Raw genomic sequence first — 21,298 nt, 5'->3', positions numbered from 1 at the left:
GGTAAGAGGAAAGAGAGAGAAATGAAAATGGCTCAGCCAAGCAGCGGCGGAGGAAGCCGCTCGGACAGTGGCGTAGTGTGGGGGGTGCAGGGGGGGCCGGCCGCACCGGGCACAACATCTGGGGTTAGGGTTAGGGGGCGCAAATCCATGGGTTAGGGGGTGCAAATCCACGGGTTAGGGGGCGCAAATTACTTGCCTTGCCCCGGGTGCTGACAACCCACGCTACGCCACTGCGCTCGGGTGCCTGGGGTGGCGCGCCCAGGGGTGGGGCAATCTACCCATAGGGGCAGGGTTCACTGCTGGGCCTTCAGAGTCAGCCTGCCTCCTCCCACTCAGCCGCCCTACAGCTGGGGGGAGGCAGTAGGCGGTGGTTTGGGCAGTGCGGAGCCTGCACACGCCCAAACCACCGCGTCTCTCCCAGGAGAGATGCATGGCTCGGGCACGCTGCAGACCCTGTGGCATTTTGCCACCCCCCTTCAGTGGTGACACCCCCTTCAGTGGTGACACCACACCTACCGCACCACCCCCTTCCTCCGCCACTGCAGCCAAGGCATCCAGGGACTCAGCTACATTAGTAAAAAAAGAAAAGGGGGGATGGAAGCACTTTGAATGTGTTCTGAACATCCAACACCAGGTGGCATTGGAGAGGTTTTTTTTTTTTTTGCAATTTTACACAGCGGTCTCCCCCCCCTTTGTTATAAACATTTAATTTCTGACTTATTTATAGTGTTTCTTCCCTTGCGTGTAGATCCACCCCAGAAGTGTCTTGGTCATGCAGCAGGAGCAAAGCAGAACACACACACACACTTTCCTGCTCTTGAGCAGAAAAGGAAGGCAGGTAGCTTCACTGACTACCTCCATTACCTGCCAGCCTCACTTCCTTGGCTTTATTGCTTCACATTTCTTCTACCTAATTCTGCTACATGTGCAGTCCAGGACATTTCCCCTACCTATTCATAGTGCCCGTTGTGATAGAGAAGTCTTCATAAAACTGCATGCACTCATTCATTTCTTTTAAATACACTCCACATCACCCTGGGTATGTAGTCAAGGGAAAACAGTCCATTGCTTTTAATGGTGGTTATTGTATTTATTTATTAATAGCGTTTCCCTAATAACTATTAGGGTTTCCCTAATAACTTAAGTTCTTAAGGCAGCTCACAAAAAGAATTTGTTTTAAAATGCAGTAAAATCAACAATAAAAAAAATAATCTAGCATAAAAGCCCAAGTAGCCAAGAGTAAAAAAAAATAAAAAATGAAACAGTTTAGAGCTAAGATAGAAGGGCCTGGAAAATTAAAAAAAAAGACATTTTGCCTGACTCCAAATAGTTGGAAATAGGTTAAGTGAGCCTCTCATGAAGTTCGCATCTGATATAGAAAAAATAGGGGTGGTTGTCTTTTGCCGCCCAACTCCCAAAAGGGACTGAGTCCCCCAAGCCCATGAGTGGGAAGAGGTGGAGGCAGGAGGCAGTGAAAGCAAGGCAGGTCTTTATTTTTCTGTTGCAACAGAGTTCCCTCCCCTCCTTGCAAGGAGGCAAGAGAGACCCAGAACCAAGAAGAAACGTCTCTTTTAAGGGTTTGCATTTTGGTGTAGAGAAGAAGGACATCCCCTCTACAAACAGTCGGAAATTACATCACACACAAGGTGGGGTTACTGTGGCTCAGGCAGGCCAAGGTGTGATATTCCTGAGAATTTAGCAAGTTTTACATAGTTCCAAAACGTTAGCATTTGATAAGATAATCAGGATGCCCTCAGACATTCCTCAGTGCAGAGTATCTGGGCAAACAATGACAATTAAAACAAAAAAGGTTCATAGATATAGGAGAGGAATCCCTTCAGAAACTTCCCCTAATTGCTGTCTGCCTGCCTACCTCAGGCAAGGGGGATTAAGGAGGCAGAGGAAATATTTAGAGTCTTTAGGAGAGACAAGATGGCTTTTGGATTGCTCTCCTGTACTATTTTAGGCATGTGTTTTATATACTTATGTATGTGTGTTTATCTTGTGCAATAATCAACATTTATTCTATATTTGAGATTTATTTTATATTTGAATTCCTATAACACATCTATAATATGCCCAAATATATTGATGTCAGGTATTTGTGTAGATAGTCCACTCTCTTCACACAGGCTAGGTGTGCTTCTCTGTATACATTTTTTCGTACTCAAATAGCAGAAACCAAAGTGGACCCGTTTACGTTCTATTACCATTTGTGTGGTAACGCAGCTCCTCTATTCATTTGCCAGTGCGCTCTGGTGTTAAATCCCACACTAATTGTTTCCCCCTCTTATTGGCTTTTTAAGAAGCTTTCAGAATCAATTGTCTCTTGTTTCAGTACTGTCAGCTTTCGCCATCAGGTTCTCAAAGAAGTTAATCAAATTTGTTCAGCATGGCCTCCCCTTCTTATGCCGGCTGCCACGTTGGAGGAGTTCATAACCTGCTCAAGTGTTCCTTCTCTCGCTGAGCTTAATCAAAGACTGAAGAAATGTTTTCCCTTGCAGAAAGGTCAGACTCGTAGACCTATAGCCTCCCCTTGTCTTCCTCATTTTGATATCACTTCTAATGCACTATATTTACTTCGTGTTTCTCCCGAGCTGCTTCTCAGGATTTCATAAGACATCAGTTTTATCTTCCCCACCCTCCTCGAATGCTGCTGCGCAAGATAATAAATGATTATTAGTAGTATCTTTTATTTTATTTTATTAAATCCTGAACTAAATGTGTCAGGCAAAGTAGCATAGTTATACACTTCGGGTATTATAAGTAAACCTGACTGACCTTTATTTGGAGGACATATCAGAAAACAAAGCTGAAATAAATATTTGTGTACTCTCTCTCAATTTCTGATACTCATTTATATCTCTGTGATATCATGAAACCACAAAAAAGCAACTTTCCAAGTTATAAGGCCTTTTGTTTCAAAAATGTGTGTACTACATAGGTAATAAAATTTATATCAATACTTCTTCCGGTAGTCTTGCTTCAATTGAAGAGATCATGCCCAAACTCACTAACCTGAAATCCGCTGTATTTTATCTCAGTCTGAGATCTTGTTAGTAACATGTAAACATTATGTTTATTATCTGATGGCATTTTTACTCGCAAATGCTTAATATTGCCCTCCATATATTTTATTTGTATGGCTTTATTGGGCTTATTTTATCCCAAAGCCATATTTATACAGCCACTAAAGGGTTAAAGAGAGACACATTTTACCTCACATCTGCACTTGATGTTTGGGAAAAAAAAATATTTCGCCGCATAGTCAGATTACACGTTGAGTTTGTACAAATGAAAATTTACCAAGCCATAATTTACTGCAGTATGCATGTGAATTTGCCGGTTGATATTTATCAAGCAGGTATTCCGCTTCATATGTTAAAGGCATGTTCCTCTCCACAACATGCACAACATAATATGGGAGGTGGGTTCTCCACACAGATGCCCAAACATAACAAAGACCCAATTCCCAAGGTATATTCCCTTCAAAAGGAGGAGCTTACACTGCAAATCCTTTTATCCCCAACTAACTGGAGATGTGGTCCCATGCAGGTTGGAAGAGGGGAGCCAAGCCACTTTCCCATTTGGCCACAGTGACGCCAACTATACCTTCTGGCTGGCCACACAAAGACTTTTGGAGCAGATTTGAATCACTGGAGAAAACAGGAAGGCTTCCTGGACTCCCCGGCAGTGGGGTCAAGAGGCAGACCACATAGAAGAAACCCCCAGCTGTGGTTCACTCCTAGAGCATAAAAGGAGAACCAGCCAGGTCTGCTCACTTCAGTTTCTTTGTGACTTCCATCTTCCCCATCTACTCTCATCTGTTGTTAGTTGAAGGCTGAAAGTTGTTCTTGTCTCAGGGAATTTGATGTACAATATTACTGTGGATCTCAGTCAGTTGCTGACTGGGGAGGCATTTCATCTGTAGGCAGACTGGAATTGGTTCTGTGGGGTTCCCACCTTCCTCATAGCAGGGGATGTTTACAAGGTACATTTAGTTTTGTCACAACTTATTCTGGTGGAATAATAATAATAATAATAATCCCAACAGAATGTTAAACATGCGATAAAACATCAAACATTAAAAACTTCCCCAGTGTTGCCTTCAGATATCCTCTAAAAGCCAGATAGCTTTTTATTCCCTTGACATCTGGTGGGAGGGCATTCCACAGGGCAGATGCCACTACCAAAAAGGCCCTCTGCCTGGTTCCCTGTAACCTCACTTCTCGCAGTGAAGGAATCACCAGAAGGCCCTCGGAGCTGGACCTTGGTGTCCAGGCTGAACGATGGGGGTGGAGACGCTCCTTCAGGTATGCTAGGTCAAGGCCGTTTAGGGCTTTAAAGGTCAGCACCAACACTTTGAATTGTGCTCGGAAATGTACTGGGATGGGATAAGTAGGGAAGGGGCTCCCTGATTCATCCACAGATTAAGGGATCTTGAAAGGGTGCCATTACTGTCCAAAATCTAGTTTGGAGGCTGACAAGCCATAATTTCCTGACAAAAGGAGGACCACCAGAATCAGCACATGGACCCCAAAACAGATCAGGTCATTCCCAGCCATCGGAGGACCTGGGAAACAGTCTGGCAGGAGAATAGTGACCATCAGACTTGCAGCCTGATGAATGGATCCACACCCATGCCATGTCAAGCCAAACTTACTTCTTTGTAGCCAAACAAGTTGCAGCCATTTCTCACCCATCACTTGACTTTGTGCCTTGTTTGGGCCCACAAATGTATAACCCAGCCTTTCCCAACCTGGTCTGTTTCAGATATTTTGTACTACAACTCTCACAATGTTGTAGTGAATGGGACTGATGGGAGATACCATCCAAGAACATCTGGAAAGTACAGTGGTGCCCCGCAAGACGAATGCCTCGCAAGACGGAAAACTCGCTAGATGAAAGAGTTTTCCATTTTGGAGGTGCTTCGCAAAACGAATCTCCTATGGGCTTGCTTCGCAAGACGACAATGTCTTGCGAGTTCCTGCTGGTTCCCCCCCCCCCCTTTTTCTAAGCCTCTAAGCCGCTTATCAGCTGATCTGATCAGCAGATAAACCGCTAAAAGCTGCTAATAGCGCTAATCCTCTAATCCGTCAATGGGCTTGCTTCGCAAGACGAAAAAACTGCTAGACGAAGAGAATCACAGAACGGATTCTTTTCATCTTGCGAGGCACCACTGTACCAAGTTGGCATATACAACATGCGTAACAGTATGCCAAGCATCAAGGAGGAATTAGGTTTGTATGTGGTAAAATCCTATTTGCTCTCCACGGTATTTATTTCTAGATGCTGGTGAAGGCTGGAGGAAACAGGTATTTCTATTATTTCTATTTTTTATATAAAAAGCATTAAAATGTTTCTAATTTTCATAGGATTAAGGTTGATAAGAATATTTTAGAGGCAAGAGATCTGTAAATGTTGTAAAGTACCTAGAGGGCCACACTCGGTGTATTTGTGACTAGAAGAGACTTTGGGCTGTGTGTGTAGTCTAGTGTTTGTGTAGTTTAAAAGGAGGACTTATATTTTATTTCTTGCTGTTTTCAAATGAATAATATATAGGGTTGCTTTTTTACCATTGATACCTATGGTGAAATTCTGCGCTAATATATAGTACGTAAAATCACTACATTTTTCGTAGATGTTGTTGTTGTTGTTGTTTTAAAAAAAGCCACTCTAGGTAGCACTGTTATTATTTTTAAATTGGCTACAACAATGTTGTTACCTTTCTCCTCCTGAGGTTTAATAGTGTCTGCCGGCAGGTAATGAGTTTTTGGTATGGCAACATCTCTATATTCCTGCAGCGAGATCAGCTGCTGGTGTGAGGCATCTTGCTTTTGAACACAGCTCTCACTGGCAACAAAGAATCAGCATTGCTTAAGAAAAGGAGAAGAAAATGGTTATGAAGCTCCTAATTTGATGCTATGGGTTTTTTGTTTTTTAAAAAAATATTTTAAGGAACTGCAAGAAGCTGGAATTATCTCTAGGAACAGAGAGAGAAATCAGGTGCTTAATAGAGAACCTTTATGAATAGAAACCATGTAATACAAAATCAGGCAACCCATTTGTTTTTTGGGTTTTGATTTCTAAAGTCATCTGTTGTGGCAATAAAGTGAATATGTTTGAGGTGATGTGAGTGGAATAGAGAATGTGCACACATTCACTGCACCAAGATTTTCATACGTGGCCAGATATGGATAGTCACCAGCAGATGTTCGGAAATTGTTCATACATTGCCTAGCACACATGATCCTAATGTCAGTTTTGTATGCTGCCTGGCCAATAAGCTTGTCCAGAAACTGAATACAGAGACTGACCAATATATACACAGTGGTACCTCAGGTTACAAACACCTCAGGTTACAAACACTTTGGGTTACAGACTCTGCTAACCTGGAAGTAGTACCTCGGTTTAAGATCTTTGCCTCAGGATGAGAACAGAAATCATGTGCTGGCAGTACGGCGGCAGCAGGAGGCCCCATTAGCTAAAGTGGTACCTCAGGTTAAGGACAGTTTCAGGTTAAGAATGGATCTCCGGAGCTAATTTAGTTTGTAACCAGAGGTACCACTGTAATTATCCAGCTGACATTGTCTCCTTCAGTCTGCATGTCATCCAAAGTCACATGGGGGACTGATGCAAAATTGACTGGGCAAAATGCCCTGTTCATCGTGCACATGCGCCAAAGCTGAATATGAAAATGCACAATCACTGGCATTTTTTGTGGGTGGGTGTATTCTACATTCAATTTGCACTATATGGAACACATGTACTGGTGGTGTCCAAATATACTCTGTATTTTATCCAGGGAAGAAAAGCTGTTTTTACAAGAGTGGTGATAAAAACATGGAACCCACTTGTGTTGTTTCTGTAACCATTGGTTGAAAGTTGGTACATAAATGTGTTAAATAAAATAAACATTGTAAATAAATAAGTCAGATAATAAGTGAAATTTCATCACATTGTTGGCATCTGTCTGTCTTGGCCCCTCAATTAATTTATTGGGGGCAGGCAGGCAAAGGGAGCTCAGCCCCTAGGAGTTGGCTTTGATAACTGCACTTCTCTGTCTCTGCTTAGCCCTTTCTGATTCCTTTACTGTATGGTCTGTAGTGACCATAATCTATTTTTTTTCTGCTGACCCTTCACTTTTCAAGCTTCAGCTTTTGACACCTTGGCTTGACAACAAGCTTCTTCTGTTACTTTGTGGTCGAAAGAGTTTCCTGTTGTTGTCAGGAACAAAATGTTCAGAGATATTTCTGCCTTAGCTCATTTCTCTTGACCAGAGTGACTTCATTTTTCCAACACAGTGGCTTGCTGTTAAAGACTACAAATGGCTACAAAGAGTAGAAAAGTAACCACCAAGTCAAGAGGAATCAGTTGACCCAAGGATCTTCCTTGTCCTTTGAAGCTTTTGACTCTGGTATGGCTACCACACTGAGCTTGACTATTTACTTACTATCGGTTTCTGTATGGCACTTTACTACTGCTGTTGCAAGTACAACCATCACTGCTATTACAATTACAACTACTCCCACATTTATTACTATGGTCATTATACCTTATATGATAGGAAATTGTTTTCAGAGGTGGGAAATACCAAATGCTGTTTCAGTAGCAATGGGTTTCTTTAGTATGTTGATTCTCATCCCCACACAGAGCTACGAGACGGTGTCGTGACATTAAAATGAATTACAATATTGCAAGAGACTGAAATGAGCAGACAGAAACACTCTCCAAAATATATGCATAAAAATGGCAGACTATTTGCTCCATCTGCTGTCAAAATCCAGTAACCACAGCTAAATGTAAACATAGAAGCTTTGTAGGACAATGATAAGATGGGTGGGTCATATTAAGTGGTGAGTGGTAAGGATGCCATAGAATAAAACACTTCAGAGATACTGGAAAGTAAAGCCCTTTAATAAGCATTAATGAAAGGTAATCTTTCTCCATCCTCATTTAAAATTCATGTTATCCAACATCCCTTTCACAAAGGCTACAGTGAAATATTATATTTAACTATGGCAATTTATATATTTATTGCTTACCTATTTGTTTAGATGCTAATTCATCTGAATTCTAAAGATTAAGTTTAAAAACTAAAATTATTGCGTAGGTATACAGTTGTACCTTGGATCCCAAACGCCTTGCAACCCCAACCCTAATCTGCGGGTTGCTATCTGATTGGATTTTATTCTGATCCTGATCTGATTTGAGGATGTATTTTAATTGATTGTCTGATTTTATGTTAATGTGTTATATATTTGATGTTAGCTGCTCTGGGCCCGGCTTCGGCTGGGGAGGGCGGGATATAAATAAAATTTATTATTATTATTATTAAGTTGAATGTTTTGGTTCCCGAATGCCGCAAACCCAGAAGTGACTGTTCTGGTTTGTGAACTATTTTTGGAAGCCAAACTTCTAGCAAACTTCTAGCGGCTCTGGATCCATTCCAGTCCGGCTTCCGCGCTGGTCATGGGACCGAGACGGCTCTGGTCGCCCTAACAGATGATCTTCGTAGACAGCTGGATCGAGGCGGGTCGGGGCTGCTGATTCTTCTAGATCTGTCAGCAGCTTTCGACATGGTCGATCACGAACTTCTGGACCACCGCCTCGCCGACGTGGGGATCCAGGGCACAGTCCTTCAATGGCTGCGCTCGTTTCTCTCTGGTCGGGGACAGAGGGTGGCGCTTGGGGGGGAACTGTCATCCCGCCACTCCTTGGTGTGTGGAGTGCCTCAGGGTGCGATTCTCTCCCCGATGCTTTTTAACATGTTTATGCGCCCCCTCGCCCAGCTTGTCCGGAGTTTTGGGCTGGGCTGCCATCAGTATGCTGATGACACCCAACTCTATCTGTTGATGGATGGCCATCCTGACTCGGCCCCAGACACACTGATCAGATGCTTGGAAGCTGTGGCTGGATGGTTACGTGGGAGCCGGTTGAAGTTAAATCCTTCGAAGACAGAGGTCCTCTGGCTGGGACGGGACGATATGGGATTGAGGGGGCAACTCCCATCTCTTGCGGGGGTGCAATTAGTGCCAGCACCGTCCGTTAAGAGTTTGGGTGTAATCTTCGATACCTCCCTTTCCATGGAGGCGCAGATTGCAGCTATAACAAAGGCGGCATTTTTTCATCTCCGCCAAGCTAAGCAGTTGGCCCCTTACCTCTCTCGCCCTGACCTAGCCACTGTGATCCACGCGACGGTCACCTCCAGAATGGATTATTGTAACTCGCTCTACGTGGGGCTGCCCTTGAGACTGACCCAGAAACTCCAGCGGGTGCAGAATGCCGCAGCGAGACTCCTTACGGGGTCTTCGCTGCGGGATCACATTCATCCGGTGCTATACCAGCTGCACTGGCTCCCGGTGGAGTACAGGATCAGGTTTAAGGTGCTGGTTTTAACCTTCAAAGCCCTATACGGCTTAGGACCCTCGTATCTACGGGACCGCCTCTCCTGGTATGCCCCACAGAGGAACTTACGGTCCTCAAATAAAAACATCTTGAAGGTCCCAGGCCACAGACAGGTTAGGCTGGCCTCAACTAGAGCCAGGGCTTTTTCGGCTGCGGCTCCAACCTGGTGGAATGCTCTGTCACAAGAAACAAGGGCCCTGCAGGACTTGACATCTTTCCGCAGGGCCTGCAAGACAGAGCTGTTCCACCAGGCCTTTGGTTAGGGCACAGCCTGACTCCCTCCTTTGGCAATCTTTACAATACTTTAGTTTATGGTTGCCATCAATTTTGATTTTAATTAATTCTTATGATGTTTTTATAATGTTGCACTATTTTAGTGTTGTTAGCCGCCCTGAGCCCAGCCTCGGCTGGGGAGGGCGGGATATAAATAAAATTTATTATTATTATTATTATTAGCAGGGCTTCAGTGGCTTCCAATTGGCTACAGGAGCTTCCTGCAGCCAATCAGAAGCCACACTTTGGTTTCCGAACATTTTGGAAGTTGGACAGACTCCTGGAACAGATTCCGTTCGGCTTCCAAGGTACAACTGTATAGATAGATATAGGTATGGATATAGATACAGATATATATAGATATATATGCACACATACATACAAATTCTCTCTCTCTCTCTCTCTCTCTCTCTCTCTCACACACACACACACACACACATGCTACCATTAAAAAGTCTCTTGTTTATTATTCATCACTAAATAATTGTAGAAAATGTGGGTGTTTCAGAAAGAAAGAAAGAAAGAAAGAAGGAATGAAAGAACCATTTTGCATTACTTCTGGAATGGATTCAAGCTTGATTTTATCAGAAGTCTATAGAAAAGGAGACAACAGCCCCAGACATTTTGGCATCCCAGAAAGAAAATTTAAATGGTGGCTCTCATGGTGGTAAAAAAAGATACAACAATAAACTGACATGATTAACCATTTGGTACTCCAAAATCAGATTCTCTGGGCTGCCTGCCTCTCTCTGCATGTGAATGAAGGGCAGATTGTAAATATTTAAAATAAATAATGACATAGTAGTCATCCCAAAGTAGTGGATTTAAAAACTTAAATACATTTGTGGGCTGATACGGTATAATAATATGTTAAGGGAAACCATGCTTATTTCAATTAAAATATTTCTGTTCTACAAGGTAGCTGTAGGCATGGCTTGAGTTCATGGAGTGTTTCCTGTAATTTGGCACGGGTGAATCTGTTTGTTTCCTGTCTGTGTCTCCTTTGCAAAAAAAGTCTATTCTGTTTTTGTTTGTTTTTTGCACCAGACACACACACCCCTCACTGCTGAGAGCTGCACCAGTTCACAAAGAGTCACCAACCCTCCCTGCACATGACAGAAAGAGGGCATGAGCTAGTGACTACACATGGCTGCTGGTAGAGGTCACAGCAGTGTCCAGAAAATGAGATGTAAGCTATGTACAGATCGCTAGATTGAAATGCGACAAGGTCATTTCCCTTTGCTTCCTTTCAAGTCATATTCTGAGGCTGCCATGCACAAGGGGTGGGGAGGTCATCACCCAGTGCCAATATCCTGATTTGTTTCCCCATGCCTAACTCCAATTAACTCCAAGTTGTCATCTGTGAGCATGCAACAGTTATCAGAAGTGGACACACCTCATGGCTTCCGTTTTTCAATTGGATGGAAGCTGGGTTAAGGGAAAATGCACCAGACAGGATTTCCCAAGAAGCTGCAGGATACATATGGATTGGGGCTAATGCTGTGTACACTTGGCTTCAAACACCAGCGGCGAAAGCAGGCTGCACCCAGAGTAATGTGAATGCAGCTGGAGTCTTAAGGTCTATTGATAGTGCTGATGGCAGCTAGGGAAAGGTTAATTCGGGGGGGGGGGTGGATTGTTATGTGTGTGTACAACCAAGGATGATGTGCTTAACTACTCTCCTGTCTAACTCATTAACTATAAATTCCACAATCCCAGGACTGTCTGTTGGTTTATGAAAAAGCACACATCCATTACAACAGAATGTGGCTCCTGGGAATGTGAAAATACAGCATTTCTCAAAACAAACAATCATTCGAACTATAGAAAGGGAAAAACACAGCTATCGTTTCCTCTGAAGCAACCGCTGTCCAGAAATTCTGGCACCTGCCCCGGTAGTTACAAAGCTCTGTAAGATACTGACATTTGACACAGGATCAGCATATGTGGACGCAGGTGGCGCTGTGGGTTACACCGCAGAGCCTAGGCTTGCTGATCAGAAGGTTGGTGGTTCGAATCCCCACAATGGAGTGAGCTCCCGTTGCTCTGTCTCAGCTCCTGCCAACCTAGCAGTTCGAAAGCACGCCAGGGCAAGTAGATAAATAGGTACCACTGGGGCAGAAAGCTAAACAGCATTTCTGTGCACTCTGGCTTCTGTCACAGTGTTCCATTGTGCCAGAAGCAGTTTAGTCATGCTGGCTACAGGACCCGGAAACCTGTCTGGGAACAAATGCCAGCTCCCTCAGCCTGAAAGCGAGGTGAGTGCCACAACCCCATAGTTGCCTTTGACTGGACTTAACCGTCCAGGGGTCCTTTATCTTCTTTTTCAACCATCTAGTGTAACAATAGGGGCAAACCAGATTATTCTTATTTTATCTATTATACTGCCACATCACACCACGAACACACCATTATTTATATGAGCAAACTATTGGCTATCACATCTGAACCATCTCACCGCTGAGCTTACATCCATAGGTTGTCTGCTTTAGAGGCCCCTTTGTTATTTGCTAATTGTCAATGGAACGGGGGGGGGGGGGAATGAAGAAAGAAATAAGGAAGACAAGTGCTCATCATGCAGTTTATGAGCAGGTGAACAAATATGGTTTAATAACTGTGCTGAGGAAAAGTAACAGGAAGGAATGATGTCCAGAGGAATAGCTGTTTGCTGCATCAAAAACAACCAAGGTTATCATGACTCCTTTGAGTCTCATCAATGTATTTTGGCATAAGCGTTCATCAACTAGATCCCACTTCATCAGATGGATGAAGTATTGTCTTTAGCAAGTGTGGAGGCACATGGTTGAGGTGGAGGGTAAGAAACCATGTCAGAAGGGAAGGAAATGCAAAAGGTACAGACTGTGACAACTGTCATCAAGGCTGTCACACAATCGGTGGTCCAAATGTGCAGCACCTATGCACCTGCTCAGGAACTGGCATCCATGCAAACACATGGACGTTGAAGGCCCGGAGACTCTGTCACAGCCACATTCCTATTATGTATGTATGTGGAAACTCTTCAGATTAGTAACACATGAAAGGGGCTATAGATAAGAATATACATCTTTTTAAAAAAAATTAATTATTTTCATTGAGTTTTCCATATTTAATTACATTTCATTACACAGATTTATAACATAAAGCATTGCTCAGACAGAGCATCAACTTCCTTCCCTCCCTCTTTCTGACTTCCAAACATCTTTTAATAAATTCTCGCATTTCTGTAGTCACTTTTTTGCCTTATATCTTCTTTAAATTAAAAAACCACCTTCTTATATGTAAATCAGTTCCTTATTTTCACATTACAAAGCATTTCAATTCAAACTTACAAATGTTTTCAAATGTTTACAATTTTCTTTCAAATAAAATATATAAGAATATACATCTAAGAATATAAGAATATACATCTAAGAATATAAGAATATACACCAGACAGAGGGCCTTCTTGGTAGTGGCACCCACCCTGGGGAACACCCTCCCTTCAGATGTGAAGGAAATAAGCAGCTATCCTATCTTTAAAAGACATCTGAAGGCAGCCCTGTTCAGGGAAGTTTTTAATATTTAACGCTGTATTGTTTTTAACACTTGATTGGGAGCTGCCCAGAGTGGCTGGGGAAACTCAGTCAGATGGGCGGGGTATAAATAATAATAATAATAATAATAATAATAATAATAATAATAATAATAATAATAATCTAATATGTCTTCAGTGCTAGCATCTTCACAAGTTTCAATCAGCATTTCATTCTTGGCAACTATACGTACTGTAAAGCACCTTTGGGTTTCATTTACCGGCATTTAAGAGAACATTATTTTAATTACTAACTGGATACCACATTTCCTCCAAGGATATCATAATGCCATGTCCCTCCTCTAAGGAAGTTGCAGTAGCATTCTTAAGGATTGTCCCATTTCATCCTCAAAACAGACTTGCAAAGGTGGATAGGTTAGGGAGTAATGCGCTGCCCAACGCCACCTGGTAAATATCATGTCTGGACAGAGAATTAAACCAAGAATATGTCCAACATGATTTTACCCACACTACACAATTCATCAATGTTGTCATGAAGCTTATATAAACAAAATGTCTGACACAATTTCTTTCCCGACAGAGCACCAGTCAGTAAAAACTAGATCACAAAAAGATTGTTTTCCTAAGCTTTCTAAAGATCAATTTCTTAGCAATAACAAGGCTCTGTTGCAATCTGTTCCCTGACAGACATTTTAATTCCATGTACTGTTGAAACATCATGTAGCAAATATAGTTCTGGCTCGGATCCTATAATGTTTATGGCACTTGAGCACAATTCTCTAATACCAAGAGGTTGCCAAATAATGTGTTTCAGATTGCCTCTCGACCGCCCACACTGTTGGTGCATAGCACACACATGGTCCGGTGGGTGATTTCTGAATAAGAGTGCACAAGTCCAATATGTTCTGTTTAATTCCAGATTGCATTTACGATCTTGTGCTCAACAGCCGCTCCAGCTGTGTCTGTATGCTTTGACTGTATCTTGTAAAAGTGTTGAATTACATGACAAAAATTTTCCCTCGAAAGAGTGACAATTCTTATCTGAAATTAAACTTAAGGCTTTGGGATTCTGCAAAATAAATATAAAATTCAAATGGCTGGTCATGGAGTGAATAGGGTGGTTGCTCCTAAGTAGAGATTTTGCTTGTCTTGTCAAAACTCCTTTAGCCTGCCTCAAAGTTTTCAAAGAACAGGAACTTCCACATTTGTCTTGAGCTTCACATTAGGTAAAATTCAAGGGTACCCTAGGAATGTATACTGTGATAAATGTTGCTTGTCTTATTTTTTTTTTAAGCAGTTTCTTTTAAAATTGTTCAGATGCATTGCTTTAGCAGGAGTACCCAACTGAGCCCAAGGAACACAGTGCTTTCCAACTGACTTCGCTGGTCAAATAGTTTCAGGTGGGAAACCATAGAAGAAGTATCTGTGTCCAGGCACAAGGCTTGGCTTTTTAATGACTGTAGGCTCCACAAAGGGAGTGAGCCCTGGGAGAGGTGGACTCCTAGGAGCACGAAACCAACTCCCAAATCCGTCAACAATGGAAGGTTGTTGGAGAAATGACCTTCAGCCAAGAGTGCCTCAGGGTGATAAGCAGCCACCCTGCTCACACTAAATATATCAACGAATATTAACATCCAATCATCCAAATCATGAATGCCCTGCGGTGGTGACATGAGCTGTTAGGGGAGCCATATCACTGATCAGCCACTCCCTGGCTCAGGCACCCCCAAACTCGGCCCTCCAGATGTTTTGGGACTACAACTCCCATCATCCCTAGCTAACAGGACAGTGGTCAGGGATGATGGGAACTGTAGTCCCCAAAGGGCCGAGTTTAGGGATGCCTGCCTTGGCTAGAGCTTTGGCCCTGGGGTGTAACCAGTGACATCAGCTTGCTTCACATACATACTCACACTACTTGATTTTTCATTGTTTGATCATTTAGTGTCTTGGAGCTGAATGTGTGAGCCCTAAAAAAGCGTCTCATTTTGAGAAGATGGAGATTCAGTAGGGAAGTTTTCACTTTTTCTTTTCTGATCTTTAACTGTTCACATATATATATAAACTAGGGATATGAGGAAAAAAGCTCTGTCAAAATTGTCCAAGCTATTTGTGGGTGGTAACATGAAGGGGGCATTTTCCGGATTATTCTTTGGGCAGGTGTTGTCGTTTTCACATTTGTTAAACTTTTCTCATAAACTCATAAACTCTCTTCTTTCGACTCACTTAATATTGAATGGAAGTCCATTTTAAAGTCATATTGGTGAAGAAAGTGGTCGACTAAGGAGCAGTGGAAAATGTAGATGCCAAGCTTTTTGCTTTCTGCAACAATGACAAAATATTCTCCAACAATTCCAGAGGAGCTCAAAACAGAAAACTGACTACATCCTTCTGCTGATGTTGCAGAACATTCATGTTTGCTAACTTATTTCCATTTGCAAACCAAACTTCGATCTTCACCAGGACAAACCGAAACAAATCTTGGATAAGATTTATGAAGGGGGAAAGGGGTTTGGATAGTTAATTTCTGCTTTATCCATTATTGCCCTTTTCTGGCTCAGCATAATTTAACTCCTTCTCCCATCTGTTCTTCTTTCCAGAAAGATTTATAATGACCAATCCTTATTCATCTGGCTTTTCATTTGAACATGCAAAATAAATAAATAATCTTTAAACCCCCTTAATTTTAAGTTCCAAATATAAGCAAGGCATTGTTTAATCATTATGTACAGTCCAATTCAAACTAATTTGTCATCATTTTCTTTCCAATTATACTCTCAAATGAGTGGCTGTGCTTACAAATACTAATAGACTGGCAGTGTCGGGAGTAGCTGGGACAATTTATCTCCCTGCTCCGGACTTCACAGATAATTTGCATTGGAGCAGCCACTAAGCTCGAAAAAGACGCTTTGTAACAACATAGCATCCTCCAATTATCAAGTCTGCAATGTTCATTTTCCAAACCTGGCAATCTGAATATCTTTAGGCTTTAATAAGCCATCATTATAGGAAGCGTTTGGCTTTTCCCATCAGACGAACAATTTGTGACAGCTACATCTGCATTCCATCAAAGTGAAGATTTGAAAATAGGGAGCTGGCCTCTGCTATTCATTAATTTAATCCAATATACTTAATTAAAACATTTTACCCTACCTCTCCAAAAGCTCAAGGGGTCAGATGTCACCCCAAAGCAGGTTTTCATGTGTTGCTCTGAAGGATGACAAAGCAAAGACCCAGCATCTGTATCTGGGAAACCCAGCCAGATGGGTGGGGTATAAATAATAAATTGTTATTAAATTGTTATTATCACCCAGATATAACCTAAGGAACAGCAAACATAGGAAACTGTGTCATTTCAGGTCAGACTTTCCATCTAGCCTAGCATTGTTTACTCTCTTGGCAACATCTCTTCAAGAACTCAGGTAGAGATATTTCACATCACCTGTTACCTGGACCTTATTTTACAAGAGAAGCCAGGGATTGAATTGGGAGTCCTTTGTGTGAAAAGCTCAAGTTCTGTGCGAGGGATGGGAGAGAGATTCAACTATGTTTGCCCTTAAAGGTGAATGTACCAAGTTTACACTTTGCAAAGTGATATGCGAACCAGAACACAGACATCCAAATTTTGCAGTGCAATTCTCGGCCCAGGTACCATGCATAAAAATGCATATATTAGGGAAAAGTATGCACAAAAATACATACACTGGCGAAAATAACACACAAGCTGCATTACATTAGGAAGAACTGCTTTGCAAAAAAAAGAAGTGTATATTAGGCAAATAGCATACACAAATGTGTGTATTAGAAAAATGTACACTAAAATGTTGACAGATATTATGAGCATTTTATTTTATTTTATTTTATTTATTTGCAAATTACTGTAAAAGTGTGGAGAACTGAATTTAAGATTGGAAAAATGAGAGACAGAGAGAACCAAAATTGTCCATCCATCCCTAGCTTTGTTGAATTTAAGATTGGAAAAATGAGAGACAGAGAGAACCAAAATTGTCCATCCATCCCTAGCTTTGTTATTAAGCAATTGTGCATCCCACTTAATATTCCTCGCCATGTCTTTTAACAACTTGATCCTGAACAAAGCATGGAAGTTACTATTTTGAGTGGCCTTGATGGTTTGTCTTCCACACCCTCTTTTAAAGAGCAGAATTCCAGAAGCCGGCTACAAGGTTTCTCTATCTAGTTACTCTTTAACAACCACTTAGGAGAACAAACAATTCCAGAAAGAGGAAGAGTTACAAAATGGTCACCTTTTACATGATAGAAGGGACACATTTCTAAAAAACTTTCCCCAATCTGGAATATTTGAGGGCTATCACAGAAATGGTTGCTTTCGAACAAAGTGCATGTTACTTACTGGAACAAAAGGGTGGATAATATATGTTATAGGAATTCTAAGGTCTCATATCTATAAATCATATGTTCATAAATGGACATGGCAAACACACATGCATAAGTATAGTGTCTGAAACAGTACAGGAGAGCAATCCTGAAGCCATTTTGACTCTCCTACCTTGACCTCAAATATTTCCTTGCAAGGAGGAAGGAAATGGGAAAAGCTTTCTAGCTGTCTTCGGACTGCAGGGGCTTACACTTCCCTTTGCAAATACAGTCTGGCAAGTATCTGTTAAGCTGAGCAAACTATCAATATATGTAAGAGATTCAGGAACTAAACTATTTACCATCTCAAAGGAATGGCCAGGATGCCGAGGTAAAAGCAATCAGTGACCATTATCAGGTATCCTGACAGACAGGTTTTCTGCTGTAGACCGCCCCTTCAGTGATGTATGTATGATGGTTTTTTTTGGGGGGGCGGTCTTGAGCTACAGGGAAGGCAATTTCAAATGTCTATACAAGAGCTTGCACTCCATTGTTCTGGGTCCCTCCTTCCTCCTTCCTGTGAGCACCCTGTTGCAAGAGTTTAATAAAGATCAGGCTTACTAGCTGCCTTGCTTCTCAATATTCTCTGGTTGGCCTCTGTTATTTTCTCCTACTGATAGAGAACCTACTTAAGGATTCTGTACGGGCTCTGAGATACCCCATAAGGCAGGCATCCCTGAACTCAGCCCTCCAGGTGTTCTGGGACTACAATTCCCATCATCCCTGACCACTGGTCCTGTTAGCTAGGGATGGTGGGAGTTCCCATCATCCCTGACCACTGGTTCTGTTAGCTAGGGATGGTGGGAGTTGTAGTCCCAAAACACCTGGAGGGCCGAGTTTGGGGATGCCTGCCATAAGGCAAAAGGAGCAGTATTTTTCTTATAACGATATAGAAATACAACTTTCTCTTTAGACTTATTTATGTAATTCTACATACTGCATCCACTTCCTCTGCTGTTTCCATATGCAGGAAATTCCCACAGGACTCAACAGAAACCTCTTTTTGCCCCCTGACAAAAGGCAGATTTGCAAGTCTATGAGTGCCTCCCATATTCCTTCCTAGCTAATACCTCTCCATTAGATACAAGTTATGCACATACAGAAACAAAAATAACTTCTATAAAGGGCAAGGAGGAGGACTGGCTAGGCCACGGGTGTCAAACACAAGGCCCGCGGGCCGAATCCGGCCCGCCAGACCTCGTCATGTGGCCCCTGTAGCTGCCGCCGGCCGCCAGCCTTCACCTTTTATTCTAGGTTTTTTTTGGGGGGGTTGACACAAGGAAGTTTACATGGTGCGGCTCCCTACTCGCCTCCCCCCGTCACTCTTAAGGACGTGGTTGCTGCTTCAAATGTCTCTCAACTTGCGCCTTCGTCATCGGGGGATGAAGCGAGGCGGGCAGCTGGCTTCTTTCTCCCGCTCACTGCTCAAAAAGTGCAAGCGGAAGGTCAGGTCTCTCCGTGCCGCGGAGGGGGAGTCTTTCTCCTCGGAGAAACTTTTTTATTCCAGCCTTGGATCTTCTCCGGGGTGCAAACTCGCCCTGCAGGAGGCGTCCTCTTCTCCTCCGCGCTGGATTTCACCAGCCCGGGGCTTCCCTTCCTCTTCATTTCACCTCCCTCTCCATCTTTGCACAGCCAGCCTTTCCAGGACCAACGGTGCCTGTGATCAAGTTGTTCTTTGGGAATATGGGGTGGCTGGTGGGGGGGTGTGAGTGGGAGAGAGAGGCGCGCGCACACACTCCAAACACCCTTAAAATAAATGTAAAGTGGGGGCGGCGATGATGATGGCTGTGATGGGAGGGGGCTGTGTTCCCTGGCACCCCCTCCACTCCCCGCCCCCCACCGCCGCCTTCCTCCTCCTCCTCCTCCTCCTCTTGCAATTTCGCGGCAAGCCAAGCGAGGAAGGCGATCTGGCGCCCGGCTCTCTATCTCAGCTCCACAAGTTGGACTCCGCGCCCGTGCAGCGGTGCTGGGCAGTTCTCCCAGCCTTCCGGAACATGTCAGTCCCGCTGGCACGTTCCTGGAGGAGATCGGACGCGGCTCCTTGCAGCCCTTCTATCACTCAGTCACACAATTGGGCGGCTCGCTCTCCGCCCTGCCAGTAGCTCCACCTTGATCTCTCCCTCCTGCCTCGGGGAAGGAAAGGAAGAAGCCGGAGATCCAGTTGTAGGCAGCGCGCTCGTGCTCTTTCGCCTTTTGCGCTATGCAATGGCACCCCGAGATGGGGGGGGGCAGGGGAATTAGCCAAGGAAAATGAGAGTGCACAAGGCATGTTGATGCTTTCCTGACAGAGCTCTCTCTCTCTCTCTCTCTCTCTCTCTCTCTCTCTCCCTCCCTCCCTCCCTCCCTCACACACACAGACACACAGACACACACATTTTATTTACAGCCCCATGTCGTGTATGTTTACTCAGAAGCCAGCCTCACTTTCTTCAACAGGAGTTTCAAGTAAATGCACATAGGATTGCAGCAATCGTCTCATTTGGGCTCATTCTTTGTAACAACTTTGTTTCCTAGTTCTGCTGGATCTTTCAGCGGCCTTTGATACAATCGACCATAACATCCTTCTGGACTGTCTACATTATTACAAAAAACAGTAATAATTGAATGCAGTGACAATAATTTATGATAATAAAGAGTGGACACATAGTCCTACAGATACAACCGGCCCTTTGAGGGTGACCAAACTGCTGATGCGGCCCCCCGATGAATTTGAGTTTGACACCCCTGGGCTAGGCGAATGAGAACCTGAAATTTTGTAGCCAATGCCTTTTACTCAATTCCTGCTGGTGTCAACAGGATTGAGGCTATGCATAACTGAGGATAGAATCAGCTATTATGTGTTATTTCCCCCCATAAATAAATAAAAATAAATTATTATCCTAACTGTGTCCAACATGTCCTTGGTTAAATGTTTTGTGGTGTTTTTTTAGAAATGTTTATCTTGGCTTAATAAATTGAAATATCCACTTGGTGAGTCTGTGTGCCCTTTTTCCTGCCCTTTCTCAGTGAATCTTGATTAATTCTGAAAATTGTCAGTTAACTATAGTTTCCCAGTACATCCCAATTAGAATTGGGACTGCATTAACAACATGACGAGCAATTATGATGTAGTTTTGTTTTAATTAATACCAGATGATGGGCCAGCCTGCCCAATTTTGTTTGGCACTGCAAGTACATGGGGAGGGGGTGGTTTAAGACTTCTCTCCCCGGCTGTGATCTGGGTGAGAATCACTCCCCTGCATAACAATTAGCAGGAGTGTTAAAACTCCAAACGACACTAATTGCAGGCAGGTTGTAGCTATTGTTGTTCTTTATAACTGCTGCATGCAGATGGAACACTTGGTAGCCAACCTAGCAGTTTGAAAGCACGCCAGTGCAAGTAGATAAATAGGTACTGCTGTGGCAGGAAGGTAAACAGCCTTCCCATGCGCTCTGCTTTCCGTCATGGTGTTCTGTTGTGCAAGATGCAGTTTAGTCCTGCTGGCCACGACCCAGAAAGCTGTCTGTGGACAAACACTGGCTCCCTCAGCCTGAAGCAAGATGAGCGCCGCAACCCCATAGTCACCTTTGACTGGACTTAACTGTCCAGGGGTCCTTTACCTATACTTTTTTACCTTTGGTACCCAGTTCACAGCTGGGAATGAAAGCTTAAACCTCCCCTCTCATTCGCTGTGTCTCAATCACCTACACCGG

The 21,298-nt window shown here is 43.2% G+C and overlaps 1 long non-coding RNA gene across 1 annotated transcript in view; it reads right to left on the bottom strand.

Annotated features, from left to right (window-relative positions):
* Positions 1 to 2,217: 2,217 nt before the first annotated feature.
* The window catches only part of LOC309538988, a 23,288-nt gene continuing 4,207 nt past the window's right edge, over positions 2,218 to 21,298 (bottom strand). The window contains exons 2-3 of the long non-coding RNA XR_014222581.1: positions 5,726 to 5,853; positions 2,218 to 2,656 (exon numbers count right to left, since the gene is read on the bottom strand). This is a non-coding gene — a long non-coding RNA (uncharacterized lncRNA). The remainder of the gene's footprint in view (positions 2,657 to 5,725; positions 5,854 to 21,298) is intronic.

This window comes from Podarcis vaucheri, assembly GCF_965113315.1.
Source record: "Podarcis vaucheri genome assembly, chromosome: 8".
NCBI lineage: Eukaryota > Metazoa > Chordata > Lepidosauria > Squamata > Lacertidae > Podarcis > Podarcis vaucheri.
The sequence above is the reverse complement of the archived record's forward strand: the minus strand, read 5'-3'. Positions and strand labels throughout refer to the sequence as shown.